Below are 17,440 nucleotides of genomic sequence, written 5' to 3' on the forward strand. Positions count from 1 at the left end.
AAATTGTGTGTATTCAACCTTCTATATGGTCTCTGCTGATAGGGACTTGACTTTTATTCATATATACTAATTTAAAATGACATTCTTAATAAGTCAGCAATTTATTATTACCATTAAACACCATGACATTCAAATTAGAATAAGGATGGTATTATTAATTAATTTATTCAACAAATATTTATGGAACACTTTGTAAAGGCCAGACACAAGGTATTTGTGAGAAAAAGTGAGTAAGATAAAAACATTTCTACTTTAATGAAATTTTCACCTTAATGAAGTAATACAAAGCAATGGAAAATTTTTACTTTAATGCTGTGCTTTATATTATAAAAGGGAAAGTTTTAGATAACCTTCAGTAGGTCACGCAATTAAGATAATTTTCTGTTGTTTGTGGTGTGCTCATTTTGATCCATGGACTTGCTCTGTTTCTGATTTCATTGTGATAACAATACACTTTTTTCAAAGGTCATGACAGCCTCTGTTTAAGGTTGGGCTGTACAGTAATGTTAATTTATCTATGAAGGATTAAACTTATAGAGGTGACTTTATTTGTTTTAACAACTAAACTAATCAGTTGTAGTATTAATTGAATTCCTTTCCTGGCCCTGTGGACTTTAGAATTTATTAGATACTCAAGGTTATACAAAGGCATATCAGCCCACTTTTACACAATTTATTTGTCCTTTTTAAGGAAATGCAGTCAGAAATTGTGCATCAGTTTCTTGTGGTATTCTAACTAATAAATCTGGAACTTAGTCAAATAGGTGATATAATTGATTTGTTTCAGGTCTCAAATGACAAAGTTTTGACAGCTTGCAGAAAGCCTTATTGTTTATTCCATTTCCAAATGTTATTACTGTTAAGAGTACATGTGATCATGGCTATTGGTATATAATATATTGTCAATTCTAATTTATTTTTACAGTAATGTTTAAAAAGCACACAGGTTATATGTGTGTGTTCCAGATGAGGTGAAAACTCTGACAATTATATGATGACTGCAATTAAAGTAAGCCAGAAATTCTCCATATGGTATGTTATAATAGTGAGATTAGTTGTTATCTGTGTTGTAACTAATTATTTTATTAAAATAAAATATCGGAGGTTGTGAATGATTAAATTTTTAAGATAAATTAGAAAAAACCAAGGTTACCCTGATAATAATTTCATTAATTATTATTCATTATACATTATGATATACTTCTTGAGGGCAAGAGAAAGAAATGGAATTGCTTATAAGCCTAGTGCACCTATGGGAGGGGGTTGCACCTGTGACTTGCATTTGCCTTGTGCATATGGTGGAAGCATGTGTGATAGATCTTGGTCCAGGCAGCACTGGAACAGCAGTATAAGATCTGTTTCTCCAACTTTCCTCCACCCACCTTCACCAATATGCTCTCATTTCATATTGTTTGGATAAATTTATTTAAATAGTTTTCATTAATTATTCACTATTCAGTTTCAGAGGGAAAACTGGTTGAGAAAAAATCTTCCGTTGTAAACAAAAGCCATTTAATTTATAAACATCAAACTTTCTATTTCTCTTCACCTATCATATTTACCTCTTGATTTAGATAGATTTCAATTTATTTTGGTCTGATAGTCCTGTGCCATTATTTTAAGCTGCCTCAAGTGTTTTTTGGAATAGGTCACTTATTGTTTATAGCAATGAGAGTCTAGTCAGGAAAATAGAAACCACTCATTAGGTATTTCAAATAAAGAATATTTGCTACAGAAAATTAATAGTACAAGTGACTAAAAAGCTAAAAAGCCAATCAGGGAAAAAGGAAATCTCCAAATTAACAGTAGCAAGAAACAGCTACCATAGATAAGTTTTAAAAAGAAAAGATGAACAGGAGAAGTGGTTTACCAAGGCCATCTGGTATACCTGTCTGATAGCCACTGTAGCAATGCATGTCACCAGAATTACTACTTTGGAAGAGAGAGTGAGAAAAATATTTTCTTGTTCATCTCCCCAGCCCTAATATACTGTCAGTACCTCCCTTTGACAACACCCTACCTGGTACCAATGTATACAGACCTGGGAAATAGTCTGCAGGGGTCAGTCTTCTTGTGACACAGAACAGAAGAAGGGTAAAGAAGGCATCTGTAAGCAAAGAGGCCAAAGAAGAAGATATGGGTCAACCAATCAATAGAAATAACTTTTTTTTTAAATTTATTTTTTTAAATTGATTATGCTGTTACAGTTGTTCTATTCCCCCCTTCATTTCCCACCACCCTGCCCCCCCATCCCCACCATTACCCCCCCTTCAGTTCATGCCCATGTGTCTCAAGTCCTTTAGGTTCTATATTTCCCATGCTATTCTTGCCCCCCCCATCTATTTTCTATCTACTGTCTATGCTACTTATTTTCTGTACCTTCTCCCCCCCATCTCCTCCTCCCACTCCCCTGTTGCTAACCCTCCTTGAGATCTTCATTTCTATGTTTCCACTCCTGATCTAGCTGTTCTTTTAGTTTGCTTTCGTTTTAGGTGTGGTTGTTAATAACTGTGAGCTTGTTGTTCTTTCACTGTTCATGTTTCTTTAACTTCTTTTTCTTAGATAAGTCCCTTTAACATTTCATATAATAAGGGCTTGGTGATGATGAACTCCTTGAATTTGATCTTATCTGAGAAGCACCTTATCTGTCCTTCCATTCTAAATGAAAGTTTTGCTGGATAGAGCAATCTTGGTTGTAGGTCTTTAGATTTCATGACTTGGAATATTTCTTTCCAGCCCCTTCTTGCCTGTAAGGTCTCTTTTGAGAAATCTGCTGACAGTCTGATGGGGACTCCTTTGTAGGTGATTGTCCCCTTAGCTCTTGCTGCTTCTAGGATTCTCTCCTTCATTTTAATTTTGGCTAATGTAATTATGATATGCCTTGGTGTGTTTCTTCTTGAGTCCAACTTTTTTGGTACTCTCTGAGCTTCTTGGGTTTCCTGGAAGTCTATTTCCTTTGCCAGATTGGGGAAATTTTCTTTTATTATTTGTTCAAATAATTTTTCCACTGGTGGTTGTGTCTTTCCCCCTTCTGGTACCCCTATAATTCGGATATTGGAGCGTTTAAAGATGTCCTGGAGGTTCCTAAGACTCTCCTCATTTCTTTGAATTCTTGCTCCTTGACTCTTTTCTGTTTGGCCATTATTTGCTTTCTTCTGGGCCACTCCATTGATTTGAGTCCCAGTTTCCTTTTCATCTCTATGGGTTTTCTGTGGAATTCCATTCAATTCCCTTAGTTTAGCCTTCATATGTTTCTCTAATTTGTGGCTATAATCAACCAGATCTGTTAGGAACCTGATGACCAGTGTTTTAAACTGTGCATCTGAGAGTTTTGCTATTTCTTCGTCGCTTAGATTTATCTCTGGGGCTTTGAGGTCTTCCTGCGACATTTTTGGTCTGTTCTGGCCCTTTAAATGTGAGAAGCGGCGCCTTGGACTCCCAGGTCGCTGGGTTGTGACGCTGTATGTGGGGGCGTGGTCAGAGCGGGGATATGGCGGCGCCCTCTACTGCCGCAAGCCAGGCCCGGTCCAAGCGCCCACTCCCTGGCCTGTCCGCTCGCCCGCAGATAGGCAACCGCAGTCAACACGCAGCACCGCCTTCCCACTGTCTCCTCAGCAGTCGCTCACCCGGTGGGTTGCTCGGTCGCTCACTAGGTCCAATCCTGGGTTTGGAACCCGTGCGTCTGGATTCACGCGTCTGGATTCCGCGCCTGGGTCCGTCCCACCGGAGGCCTGTGCAACCCCTCACGAGACGCCGGTTTCGCCCCTTACCGGTCGGGCTGAAGAATTTGTTGTTACCGGACTTCTGAAAAGTTCAATTTTCCGTGTTCTGGTTGTGTTTTCTGATGCTAATATTTAGTTGTCCCTAAACTTGGTTGTGTGAGAAGGCACGGCACATCCACCTAAACCTCCATCTTGGCGGAAGTCCCTAGAAATAACTTTTTAATTATATTCACATATTCCTCCAGAAAAATAAGTTAATAACTACTAATAAATAAAGTAGCACTGTATCTCTTGATTAGCTTGTGAAAATCTTGAAGTCTTAAATTACCAAGAGGTATATTATAAACTTAATTTATCTAGTTTTTAACATAGCATTTTGTTAGCAAATCATAAAACCAAGAGAACAGGTTACTGGGACAACTCATGTAAATGTTTTTTTTCCTGAAAGTGTTGATAGAAAAGTTAGATATCTGGTTGAGTTAGTTTAAATTTTACTTAGAATCTGCTGGGACTTTACAGACGGTCATCCCAGCACTATAATTTTGTCTGATAGCTACTAAGTTGATAGTTCTATGATTATTAAATATTTGTATTCTGATAGATATCATTTAGTCAGACTAAGAGTTAGAAGGTACTCTGGAAAATAGAAAAGTACATACAAAATTGGTCTGGATTTGCAAAATTCTTAATACTATATAACAGAGTATGTGTTCATACCTAGAGATTTTCAGAATAAAAGAAAAAGGTTAGAATGATTTTCAGAGCTTATTTATAGTAGAAAAATAACTCCATTACATTAACAAGAAAGACACATCCTATGAAATACTTATGATATATGGAGTTTTGGTAAAACTTGAATGATGAAAATTAAATCTTGAGAAAATATCACCAAATTTAATGCAAAGCTTTGAAGACCCACACAATAGTTCTCTTCTTAGATAATTACCATGCTCAGGAACTTAGTCCTAACTGGACAGAGTTCCCAGATTTTTTTTTTTACTTGCAGAAAGAAGACTACACCCTCACGCCTTTAAAAATGACATAAGGCATGAATATATTCTCCAGGAAGAGGAATCATTTTACGAGAATCAAGCTACTTTACCAGAATTGTATTAAAGCAAAATTCTAACTACTGTTGATTTAAAAAAGGGTTTTATTCTCTCTCCTTTTAACCTTTTCTCTATCTTCTTTTTTTGCAATCTATGTACACTTGCAAACAATTATTATAATGTCTAATTTCAAGGTAATTTACAGCAGCATTGATTTTTCTCTCTAGGTTTCTTTGCAAAGAAAAATTATTCTAGACAATGGGGTTTTTTCTATCAGCACTAATCCTATGCAAGATCATTCACTGGAGAGTGTGGGAATTCTTCCACTCTGGTCAGCTTATATTGTGAGGGGGAATGCTGTTAGTGCCTGTCTCATGTTACCATGATAATTAGTACATGTAAAGAACTCAGAGTAGTGCTTGGCATGTGATAAATGTTAAATGAATTCTTGGTGAGTAAATGCACAAAGAAATAAATCTCTGTTCTATCCATGCCATATTAATTCCCATCTTTCCATGATTCCATTCTCTCTGCTTAGATTCCCACCTCCTCTCTGTTTTTTCAAATTCTTTGATTCTTTAAGAACTTGTTCAGACTGCATGTCTTAAGACTTTTGTGACAACTCGAGACTCTACTGACCTCAACTTCTCCTATACCTCATTGCACTTACTCGCATATACAATATGTGTTTTATTTAGCCCTTGCCATTTGTTTTTAACCAGGGGAGGGCATTGGAATTCCCTGGAATGATTTTCCAAAATATATATCTCTGGGTCCAATCCCTAGAAGTTTTAGATTCAGAACATCTTGGCTGGCACTGCAAATATGCACCTTTTGATTAAAGCACTCCAGTAAAACTGCTATAAGCCTCTAGTTAAGATACATCGATAAAAATTATCTCTTGTGGGTATGTAAATTTTCTCTCTAAATGAGATTATAAATTTCTTGAAGACATGAACCATACTTTGTTTTTCTTATGTATCCCCCCACAGTGCTGGAAACATGACCATGATTGAATAGCGCTCTTCTTTCTTATTTGATTACATGATGTCGTCAAGTGGAGTCAGGATGTACATGTTAAAGGGATTTAGAGGGTCAAAGAAATCCACAGGTGGATCATTCAACTATTGTCACTATATGCTGTGAAATGAGCATACACAAAACTTTAGCAGCATACTAAAAGCATTTACCATTTATGTTTCTAGAATCAGCAGAGATGGGCACCTCTGCTAACTTGCTCACATATTTGGAGGGTCAGGTGGCAGCTGGCTGGGCTGACTTAGTTGTCTGCAGTTCATCCACTCAGTCATGCAGCTGTGTACTGCAGAGAGAAAGTAATCAGCCCTGGAAGGAAAATGGGAATTAACTTGGCATGGATAGAACAGAGATTTATTTACTTATGCACTTATTCACCAAGAACTTCTTCAGCATGACTTTGATGCTTCTGGGACCATCAGATCAGTCAATGCAAATTTCTTATGGAAATAATGGAGGACAAGAGGAAAAACCCAGATGCACAAGTCCATTCCAAGCCTATGTTTGCAATGCATTGGTCAAAGCAAACCATGTGTGAAACCTGATTTATGGATGGAGGGTGCTACACAGTTACATGGCAAAAATTATAGATTCAAGGAGGTGGGGAGAATGGGTGTTATTTTCTCAAGCTATCACAATGGGTTTCTTGTTAATGACTCTTCTACACAGAGTCTACTCTGGAAAGCATTATGCTAAGTGAAATAAGCCAGGCGGTGAAAGACAAATACCATATGATCTCACCGTTAACAGGAACCTAAACAAAAAAAACAAACAAATAAGCAAAATATAACCAAAGACACTGAAATGGAGAACAGGCTGGCAGTGACCAGAGGGGAGGAGGGAGGGAATTTTAGGGGAAAAGAGGAAGGGTTTACAGGAACAAGTATAAGGGACACATGGACAAAAACTAGGGTGGGATGGAAATAGGAGGGAGGTTGGGAGGGATAGGTGGGTGGGTTAGGATGGGAGTAAAAGACAAAACTGTACTTGAACAACAATTAAAATAAAATTTAAAAAAATCATGGTGTATATCATCCCAGTCAGGGTATTTTTAAAACAACCTTACTGCCCCCAAGTAACCAAGTAACTACTCATATTCAGAGAAAAAAAAGTTTCAAATATTAGTCACACTAATGTCACTTTATTCATCATTAAATAAAAAATTGTCTTCTGTATTTTTCAGACTTGATATCACTCAGATAGTATGTCATACTTCATTAAATTAGAACATCAAATGCAGGAAACAAAATATTTCTTGTTCAGTAAGATTATCTACTATTTGAATAAGGTTTTGAGAAATTGTCAACATGGTGTATTTGAATTCAGGAAATTAAACCAAGTATTGTGACTGGAAAGATGTTAAAAATACCACAAATTGGCTTTGAAATAATATAGCCTGTGGTTGTCACTTTTGATTTTACTACTGGTTTTATCTTTATTACCTGTGGTGCTGCTTAGTGAACTGTTGCGAAGCACTCGTGCAATTTGTTGTGGAGATTCAATTTAATATTGCCGGAGAATCATTTGGGGGCTGAGAGTGTGTGCTAAGTGCTACAGCTTCCACCAAGGCTATGCCGTCTCTTTGTCTGAAGGAACTAACTTATCTCTTAAAGGGCCAGGAAATTATAACATTGAACAAGCAGTGTTATGTTACACACACACACACACACACACACACACACACACACACACACACACATATAGTATTTATCATAAAAATAATAACTAAATTATTTTGACGTTTTCTAAGTTAATGTGCTAATTTTTCATATTCAATTCTTTTCTTGCTCCCAAGGTAGGTAGGTACCTCATTAACTTCCAGTGAGCAAATTTGATCAACAATATCAATATCACATATTCTCTAGTAAGGAAAATTGCTTTCCAGGTCTACTTTGCCCTTACTGTATCATGGGATTTTAGGCAAATCACTTAACTAATCAATATTCTTATTTATGAAAGCAGACAATTTGCATAAATGAATGGCAAGGGTCTTGTGGCTGAATCACAGATAAAGAATCTGAAGTAAACTCTGAGGCAGATTCTCATCTTTGTTTACATAAGAGAAATCTGTATAGAATCACCCTGTATGAGTAGGTTTGTCTTTTATTAAAGATGTTATCCTAAATTTTGCTTGGCTTTCCTTTTTAAAAGGAAGGACAGTAGCTTGTAAAATAAAGAAAATAAAAGTCAGCATGGAGGCACAGACTAAGAAGTGGGCTTGTGCAATATATGTAATAGAGTTCAGTTTTACCGCCTTGCATTGATGGACAGCTTTTTAAGTCACAGCAACAGAAATAAATGAGGCACATGGGACTTTGACATAACCCAGAAAGTTTCTTCTGAGACTTTCTAATTGCTAGAGGAGAGAAAAACTGAAAGAGGCAAAATAAACTCTCCCTTACAGCTGGAGATATTTCATAATTTTACATGAGTATGATTATGACGGAGGCTGATAAGAGGACCATTTTTCTGGAAAGTCAGGAGCGACAGCACTAAGGACCTTCTCCCTATTGTCACGCAGAAACACATATGCCCATTTCCTCTCTAGGCAACATAGCACCAACGAGAGCAGGCTGGTCACAAAGTTACCAGGTCTGCAGGACTGTGAGGGGAACAGGTTCAGTTTTACTTCCTCAAATGGAAATTTCTGTGGAACTGACATTGTAGTCTCTCTTTTCATTAAAAAGAAGGAAAAATTGCTTTAGGACTTAGGTCCCCTAAGCTGTAGCTCCCCTAAGTTGTTTTTGATAGAGCATTGTAGTTCATGCCACTGGCTGCAAAGAAAATTTAGCAAGCACTTGGGCAAGCTAAGCTGGGCCTAATACACCACATAATTATGAGAAATTGGCAGGATGGCATTACAGGAAGATAAGAGGGACAACTGACACTGCACTTGGGACTGACCAGTATTAACCTTGGGGGGACTGAAAGTTATAATAGGACTAAAGCAAGTGGCAGAAAATTAATTATTTTAAAATGTCTACTTTCAGCAGAGTTTCAACCTTGGTACCTTGTATGTGGATAAATAGTCAATGCTTAGAAAACATAGCACTATGAGTGTTTAATAGCCAAATGATATCTTGATGTCATAGTCACTTACATACATGTGCATTTTTGACTTGATTTGACTGTTGCAATGGGAAAAGATAAAATTGAAGCAGTTATTTGCAGAATTTAGAAGTTAAAAAATTCAAGCTATGTGGTATTGTTTTAGAATAAATTCATGAGGACAAAGTCATTCCTGAAATGGCAAAAAGGGGAAAGCATGAAAAAATTGGTAAGTAATGCTTAGATTTATCACTTGGTGCTCTTGTACTGCAACAATCACTGAGATATTCAACAAGAAAAAGGAAATAACATATTTTAGGAGAAACCCTATATATGAAGAAAAGCATTCTATTTAATTTGTATATGAAAAATTTTGGTTCTCATTTCCATAAAAAGAAAAACTGTGACTGAATGTAGGAGAGTGGGTGATGGTGGAGAGAACTCCTGATTGGGAGATGCATGCTTTGGAACACCCTTTCCCTATCACAAAACCAGCCTGACACCTTCCTACCACTAGGAATGCATTGAATTAGATGACAGCTTTTAATTAGACAGGACCATTCAGCCTGTTTCCTCTCCATCTTTACCTTTCCATGCGTCATTTCTCCACTAAAAGGATGCAATAGCTATAGTTATTTCAGTAATCCTAAGGAGGATGCTTCAAAATACAGTATTTAGCTGTCAGAAAGAGAAAGCTAATTTCTAGTTACGAGAGCATTTTCTCAATGGAAATCTTCTTTTCATTCTGGATAGACACATTTGTGTCTGTTTCCAGCTTTATTGAGCTTCATTTTCTCCTTGGAGAGCTAAGTTCTTTCCTAGTTGTTGAGAATTAAACAATTTCCTCAATTCCAGAAAACCTTCAGGCTGTTTTTAGCTAGCCAAACTGTCTACGTTACCTGAATAATGCACATTTAGGTGAAGTACATTGCCTCAAAACATGGCACATGCAGTGAAAATGCCCAGCGCAAACATAATGGAACCGAGTAAACGGAAAGAATTTCTATAATATGAGGAATACTAATAGATGTAAAGGGAAAAAAATCAGTGGTCAAATATTTGGGCAATTATGGGCTAAATAAATAGATTACTTTAGGATTTATCAGATAGGCATAAGGTCTTTGCCATCAGACTTCAAGATTTTTCTATTACCATGTATCTTCCTGGGAAGAAGAAGAATAGGGGAGAGAGGTTTTTCATTTGGGTAATTGGTAAAATCATACTTTTATTTTGTTTTCTCTGAAACTAGAATGTGACAGTATCCTTCCTCTGTTAAAAAGTTTTAAAATGTCTCTGTTGTTCCTACTGAAAAGGAGAAAGGAGACCCGATTTTGTATTACTTGTCAGAATAAGTCTGGCACATGGGCATGCACAGCCCCTTAGCCTTTATCTGTTAGACAGAGATAATCATAGACCAATGCGCTAAGAACATGCAATCTTTAAAATATGGAAAATGTACCCTCCAATGTCCCTGGAAGAAGAGGAGAAACAGAAATACTGGACAGTGATCAGAGTACTCTAGATAAGATAGGATTGCCAACTCCATTCACTACTATGCTCTGTTATCACATCATATTTTCTCCCTAGCACTTCATAATACCATGTTATACTATACATATTATAAAAAACCTAATATGCTAGATGCCTTGTTCATTATTTGCTTCTCCTCATCTACCACCACCAATGTGAGAATCTCAGAAACAGGGGCCTTGTTTATTTTATTAATTTCCAGAATCCAGAATACATATTTGGTGATTGAATCAGTGAACATGTTTTGTTTAAACATTGAGAACCCAGAAAAACAAACCCTTGCTTGAATCCCTCATTTTCCCTTAGGAATGGAACTTTATTGTGGACATACTTTAAAGTTATTTTTTAAAAGATTTTATTTATTCCTAGAGAAGAGGGAAGGGAGGGAGAAAGAGAGGGAGAGAAACATCAATGTGTGAGGGAAATATCGACCGGTTGTCTCGTACGTGCCATGACCTGGACCAAACCGGAAACCCAGGTACGTGCCCTGGCTGGGAATCAAACTGGTGACATTTTGCTTTATGGGACAATGCCCAACCAACTGAGCCACACTTACCAGGGCTAAATTTGTTTTATTTAACTAGAGTTGGCATAAAACCCTATGCTACTTATATTACTTTCAGGTGTACAGTATAGTAATTCAATATTTTTATACTTTATAATCTGATCACCCTACAATTTTAGTAATTTTAGTAATCATCTGTTACCATGTAAACTTACTGTGATATTGTTTTCATGTCCTATTCACACTTTTCAAGTGGACTCCCTGACCTCAAACTATACTACAAAGCAATAATAATCAAAATGATGCAGGCACAAAAACAGACACATATATCAAACGGACAGAATAAAGAGCCCAGAAATAAATGCTTGCTTAAATGGTCAATTAATCTATAACAAAGGAGGTAAAAATATACACTGAAGTAATTACAATCTCTTCAACAAGTGGTGTTGGGAAAACTGCACAGACACATACAAAAAAGGTAAGATGGGACCACTCTTTTACATCATCTAGAAAAATAAACTCGAAATGAGTTAAAACCACAAAAAGAAGGCCTAAAACCATCCAATTCCTAGAAGAAAGCATAGAAAGTGGTTTCTATCTGATGCCAGTCTGAGTAATATTTTTTGGACATATCTCCTTGAGCAGGGGAGGCAAACAATTAAAAACATAAACAAATGGGACTACATCATTTCCTCCTGCATAGCAGAGGGAACATTTAACAAAACAAAAAAGCAACCTATGGGCTTGGAAAATATATTTCCAAATGATATATTTTGATAGAATAAGGGATTGATATCTAAAATATATAAGAAACTCATACAACTCAATAAAAAATACCTACCCAATCCAGCTGAAAAGTAGGAAGAGGATATCTTTGAATGGTTATGTCAGCCAAATGTGGCTCAGAAACTATCTTTACAACAGAGATAAATCTGCATTAAACCTTGAGCAGAGCCTTTGTCAGACCAGCTGGGCACATCATTTGCTCTCAGACAACAAAGAGATTATTAAAAACCCTCAGAAGTATCTAGGAATGTAGTGCTGTGTTAAGGCAAGGTAATACACAATCTGAGGGAAAACGAGTTTGAAAATGAGCTTAGGCTTTTAAACAATGCAGGCGAAAGGTGTAAAACCTTGAAAAATAGGTAAATTCTCAATTTAAAAGTCTTCCTATCTCAGGTTTATGTTTATAGTTAAGAATATGCAGCTCTCATTACTCACCAAATATCAGAAAGTTAAATCACCTCTTGAATATAAACTGTAGATACAATGTTTGGAACATTCTCCTTGGGGAGGACCAGACCTGACAGACCCTGGGTTGGGTGAAATGGGGGTTTCCTGCTGGTTCAGACACAGGTTTTTGTGCTTTTTTAGGCTTATTGTTAACTCTGAGCTTAATGAGTGCATTCAGGCATGTAATGAAGAACAACATCATCATACAAACAATTCACTGAAGTCCAAAGATACGGTGATTTTATCAATTATATTATTCAGTAGAGTAAATTTGCAACTTGTAAAAACAATACAGATTGATTGGCACCTGGACACTGTTATTTTGACACTCATGATATTAGCAGCTGTGTTAAACAAAATCTCAACTGGATGGTATTTGCTACCATGGGTAGAAAGCTTTTGTCTTTCTGCTTGCTAGAGGAAATAGATGATCAAGAGCAATGTGGTTGTGGATCACAGGTTGCTCCGGTGTGAAACTCATCCTGCTAAGCTTAAAATGTTTGATGACCAAAAGCGTGGGCTCCCATGGGAAATGATTCTCATTTTCACCTTCACTAGTTAGTGGGGATGAACACAGGGCTGGAAGGCAGGGAAACTCTACCAGTTTATCCAAGAGTTACTTGATTTAAGCACATCACTTTCCTTTTTTCTCTTTCTTTTACTTTTTACACAGTATGTTACAGAGTTTTCAGAGCATTTTTATACACATGTCATTTGATCTTACAACAAACATCACAGAGAGGTTAGCTGGGTAAGGGTTCTCACTTCCAGTTCTAGTAAGAGACACTGTTGCTTACAGAGCTGACTTGGAAGGAGGTCAGGAACTTTAAACCTTTTTTTTTCATGGTACAATAATAGTGATCTGGGCTCAGTTTCCTCATTTAACTAAGTATAAATATTCTTAGTTTGCCAGCTTAAGTTGTGGGGATGAGAAGAGATTGTTGAACTTTAATATTGTGACTAGTCAAAGTCTTATGTAATTATGGAATAATCATCTTGCTGTTGTTATGCCCAATAGCTCTGTCCTTAGAACTTCTCCTCCATATTCTTCCACAGGAACTGTCCCACACTGATGCATGTATACAGCTCTGGAATTCTCCATATGGGACATTTAAGAATGAGCTCACTTGAAGGAAGAGTGAAGAAGAGTCATTTAAAAGCAGTCAGAAACAATAGAGGTCACGTGCACACACCAAGCATCTCTAGATTCCCCACCCCTCCTGCAAGGGTAGACCTCAGAATCCCCTTGGCTTGCCTGTCTAACACATGGCCGACAAGAAAGCAGCCTTTGATGATGCTGTAGAATATGTGATCAACAAAAAATACAAAATATGGGGAAAAACACCTCTTTTCTTTATGATTTGGTGATGACCTATATGCTCTGGAGTGGCCCAGCTTAACTGCACAGTGGCTTCCAGATGTTGGTTACATCTGGAAAGGAAAGATTTCAGCATTCATTGACTTGTCCTGGGGACACACAAATTAGATGAACAAAACCACATTGTGATAGCTGGTATGCAGCTCCCTAACAATGATGCTCAGCTAGATCCTTCACACTACCATAGTGAGAAAAGAAAATTTGGAGGTTTGAGCTCTGTTGGTGGAAAATAGAAATCAAAATCAACCACAAAGGAGAAGTAAACAGGGCACATTATGTGCCACAGAACAATCGCATCATTGCAACAAAGACTCCATACACTGATGTTCTTGTTTTTGACTCTACAAAACATCTTCCTAAACCAGACCCTTCTGGGGAGTGCAACCCAGGCTTCCATCTCATTACAACCCAGAAGGAAGGCTATGGACTTTCTTGGAACCCAAGTCTCAGCGAGCATTTACTTAGTGCTTCAGATGACCACACCATCTGCCTATGGGACATCAGTGCTGTTCCAAAGGAAGGAAAAGCTGTGGATGCAAACATCATCTTTACAGGGCATACAGCAGTAGAAGAAGATGTTTCCTGGCATCTGCTTCATGAGTCTCTGTTCAGGTCAGTTGCTGATAATCAGAAATTTATGATCTGGGACACTTGTTCAAACAATCATTCCAATCCAAGCCACCCAGTTGATGTTCCCATTGCTATGAACTGCCTTTCTTTCAATTCTTACAGTGAGTTCATGATTGCCATAGGATCAGCTGTTAAGATCTCACTGTTGCCTTGTGGGATCTTAGAAATCTGAAACTTAAGTTGCATTCCTTTGAATCATATAAAGGTGAAATATTCCAGTTTCAGTAGTCACTTCACAGTGAGACTATTTTGGCTTCCAGTGGTACTGCTTAAAAACTGAATTTCTGGGATTTAAGTAAAATTGGAGAGGGACAACCCCTGGAAGATGCAGAAGATGGGCCACCAGAGTTGTTATTTATTCGTGGTGGTTGCACTGCAGATATATCTGATTTCTCCTGGAATTCCAATGAACTTGGGGTGATCTGTTCTGTGTCAGGAGACAATATCATGCAAGTGTGGCAAATGGCAGAGAACATTTATAATGATGAAGACCCTGAAGAAAGCATGAATACAGAAGCACAGGAATCCTAAATACATCTGCACTTCTTGTGATTTTAGACTCCCCTTTTTTCCTCTCAACCCTGATGATTTAACAGTGGTTTTGATACACAGAGTTTTTTTTATCTATCCCTCTATAATAGGTACCATCAACAAGGCTATTAGCCCAATTGAGGGTATTTTCCAAATATTAACCAGGGGACTTGATTCAGCAAAGGCACAGGTTTATATTTAAATTTTCTTCAAGAATTTTCTAGTAACAAAGATATAAAGTAGCCACTGAAAGGGGACTATTGTGCATGGTTATTTTATTTTTCTTCTAATGCTATATCCCCAAATTTTTCAAACTCATTTGAGTAAGGGCTAGAAGTAAGTAAGTAATAGAGCCAAGTGAGACAGGTGTCTGAGCCATGAAGTACAACTACTGCAAGATGTTCGTTTATTCAGGAATTAGGGGAGACCCAAGTCATACAAACTGCTACTTTAAAAATCCTCACACCTGACTTTCAAGGATGCACATTTTTCTCTGTAGGCCAGTCTCCTCTTAGTTTCTTGAGTTAAGTCAAAACAATATATTCCTCATTCCCCATATATTTTTGCTTATTAATGTATTTCTTGAGCTGTTTTCATACTATCTATTTCCTTTCTGTGAAATAGTTTTTTAAAAAAACTTGGGACCACCAACTTGTAAAGATGTATGTTTTTACCTGATAGACCACAGATAGACTGTCAAGCTGGGAAAAGGGAATCCATAGCTTGAATTTCTTTTTTAAATTAAATCAATCCTAGATAAGAGTTGCCTTTCTTTTAGGAGTTTGTCCTTGACCGCTAGTTTGAGACCATCTGTTTTGGGTGACCTGTTTCACCAGCAGGCCTGTTATTCTCCATGACTAACAGTGTAAGAGCTTATAATGGATAAATTGCTTTTCTACATTATAAAGAAAAAGCAGTCAGATGGTAACTCTGATTTGGCCCTCTTTTAAGATGGTCATCAAATGAAAAAAATTTTATGATGACTTCTTGGTTTGTTACAATGCTGTTCTAGTTTGTGACTCATTGATAAAGATGGTTTTACTGTGACTAGGCTCTGCCACATAGTACTTTCAAGGACCAACTTAAAAATATAAATAACTAACCACACCTAAAACAAAAGCAAACTAAAAGGACAGCTAGATCAGGACTGGAAACATAGAAATGAAGATCTCAAGGAGGGTTAGCAACAGGGGAGTAGGAGGAGGAGAAGGGGGAAGAAGGTACAGAAAATAAGTAGCATAGATGGTAGATAGAAAATAGATGGGGGGCAAGAATAGTATGGGAAATATAGAATCTAAAGAACTTGAGACACATGGTCATAAATTAAAGGGGGGTAATGGTGGAGATAGGGGGGTAGGGTGGAGGGGAATGAAGTGGGGAATAGACCAACTGTAATGGCATAATCAATAAAAACAAATAAATTTAAAATATATATATAAATAACTTTTTTTATATTCCAAAGTGTATATGGCTGATTTTTTTTCAGGGATGAAGAGTTGAGGTTGGAAATTTTTCTATAAAGGACAAGCATTTACAGGACATATGGTCTCTGTCACAAATACTAAACTCTGCTGTTATAGAGTGCAAAGATGGCCATAGAGAATGTGTTAGTGGATAAGCATGCTCCACCAAAATTTTTTATGGTCACTGAGATGTGAATTTTATATAATTTCCTGATATCATAAAATATTATTTTTCTTTTGATTTTTTTCAACCATCTAGAAATAGAAAAACCATTGTTAGCTCATAGGTCATACAAAAACAGGTGATGGGCTGGGTTTGGTCAATGGGCCACGCTGAACAGTGATGTAGAGTTCAGGAGAAACATTCATTGCACCTGTTGCTCAGATGATTCTTTGAGTTAGAAAAATATTTCCAGGGAGTCTATTCTCACAACACAAACTTTCAGCACCATCAGCAAAGGCAATATTTAAAAGCTGGGGTACAGAAGTTAGGTGATCATCCTTGTATAGGAAAAGTAAAAGTACTTCCTCATCAGGAAGTTAGAAACTTCTGTTTTACTTTTTGTTTTTTAAGGTTAAAAATTTTAATTTTTAATTATTATTTTTTTAAGATTCATAGAGAAAATACACAATTTATAAATCATAAATGTACAGCTGGTGAAATTTCATGATGAGCACAGACTCATGTAACCATCATTTGGACCTAGAACAGAACAGCATTACCACTTGAAAGCCTTCCACTGCCCCATCCCCGTTGCTGGCACTGTCCTATTTACAACAGCCTAGACCAGCAATTTTCAATCTGTGTGCCTACAGCAATTTTTTGCCAAGTACAGTTGTCTCCATTTTACCCCCAAACTACCCCCAACCCACTTCCTACCCTTCATCCTACCCCCTTTGGTTTTTCAAAGAAGGAAAATTAATTAGCACAAACTGGCAGAGAAATTGCCAAATTTGGGGGCCAAGACATTCTCGCAGGGCTAAGTACATTATCACTCTCAATTTAGGTTCTTAATAAGTATCTGTTTAGTTCATTGAGATTCTCACAACACCCTAAGTTCATGCTTATTATGTAGAATGAAGTTAGAAAACAAGGAGTTAATCTAGTGAGCCTCTTTCAAGTAGCAGTCTTTACTGCTATATGATGAAGGATAATTATGACAGACTTAAAAGACAATGAGATTTACAAAAGACTTGTGCAGTAGGGCAAGGTATGTATAATATCTAAATGATTAGCCATTGTGAGCTGATAATACCCATGACTAAGCTAATCTATGGCTATCTACTGTATATCTATGGAACCTGCTAAATTCTTT

General features: G+C 37.0%; 1 pseudogene; it reads left to right on the forward strand.

Moving 5' to 3' along the window:
- The first annotated feature begins 13,388 nt into the window (after positions 1-13,388).
- On the forward strand, positions 13,389-14,661 carry LOC119063409 (histone-binding protein RBBP4-like; annotated as a pseudogene).
- The last annotated feature ends 2,779 nt before the right edge of the window (positions 14,662-17,440 follow it).

Source organism: Artibeus jamaicensis, unplaced genomic scaffold (genome assembly GCF_021234435.1).
Source record: "Artibeus jamaicensis isolate MK-2021 breed Jamaican fruit bat unplaced genomic scaffold, CSHL_Jam_final contig_603, whole genome shotgun sequence".
Taxonomy (NCBI): Eukaryota; Metazoa; Chordata; class Mammalia; order Chiroptera; family Phyllostomidae; genus Artibeus; species Artibeus jamaicensis.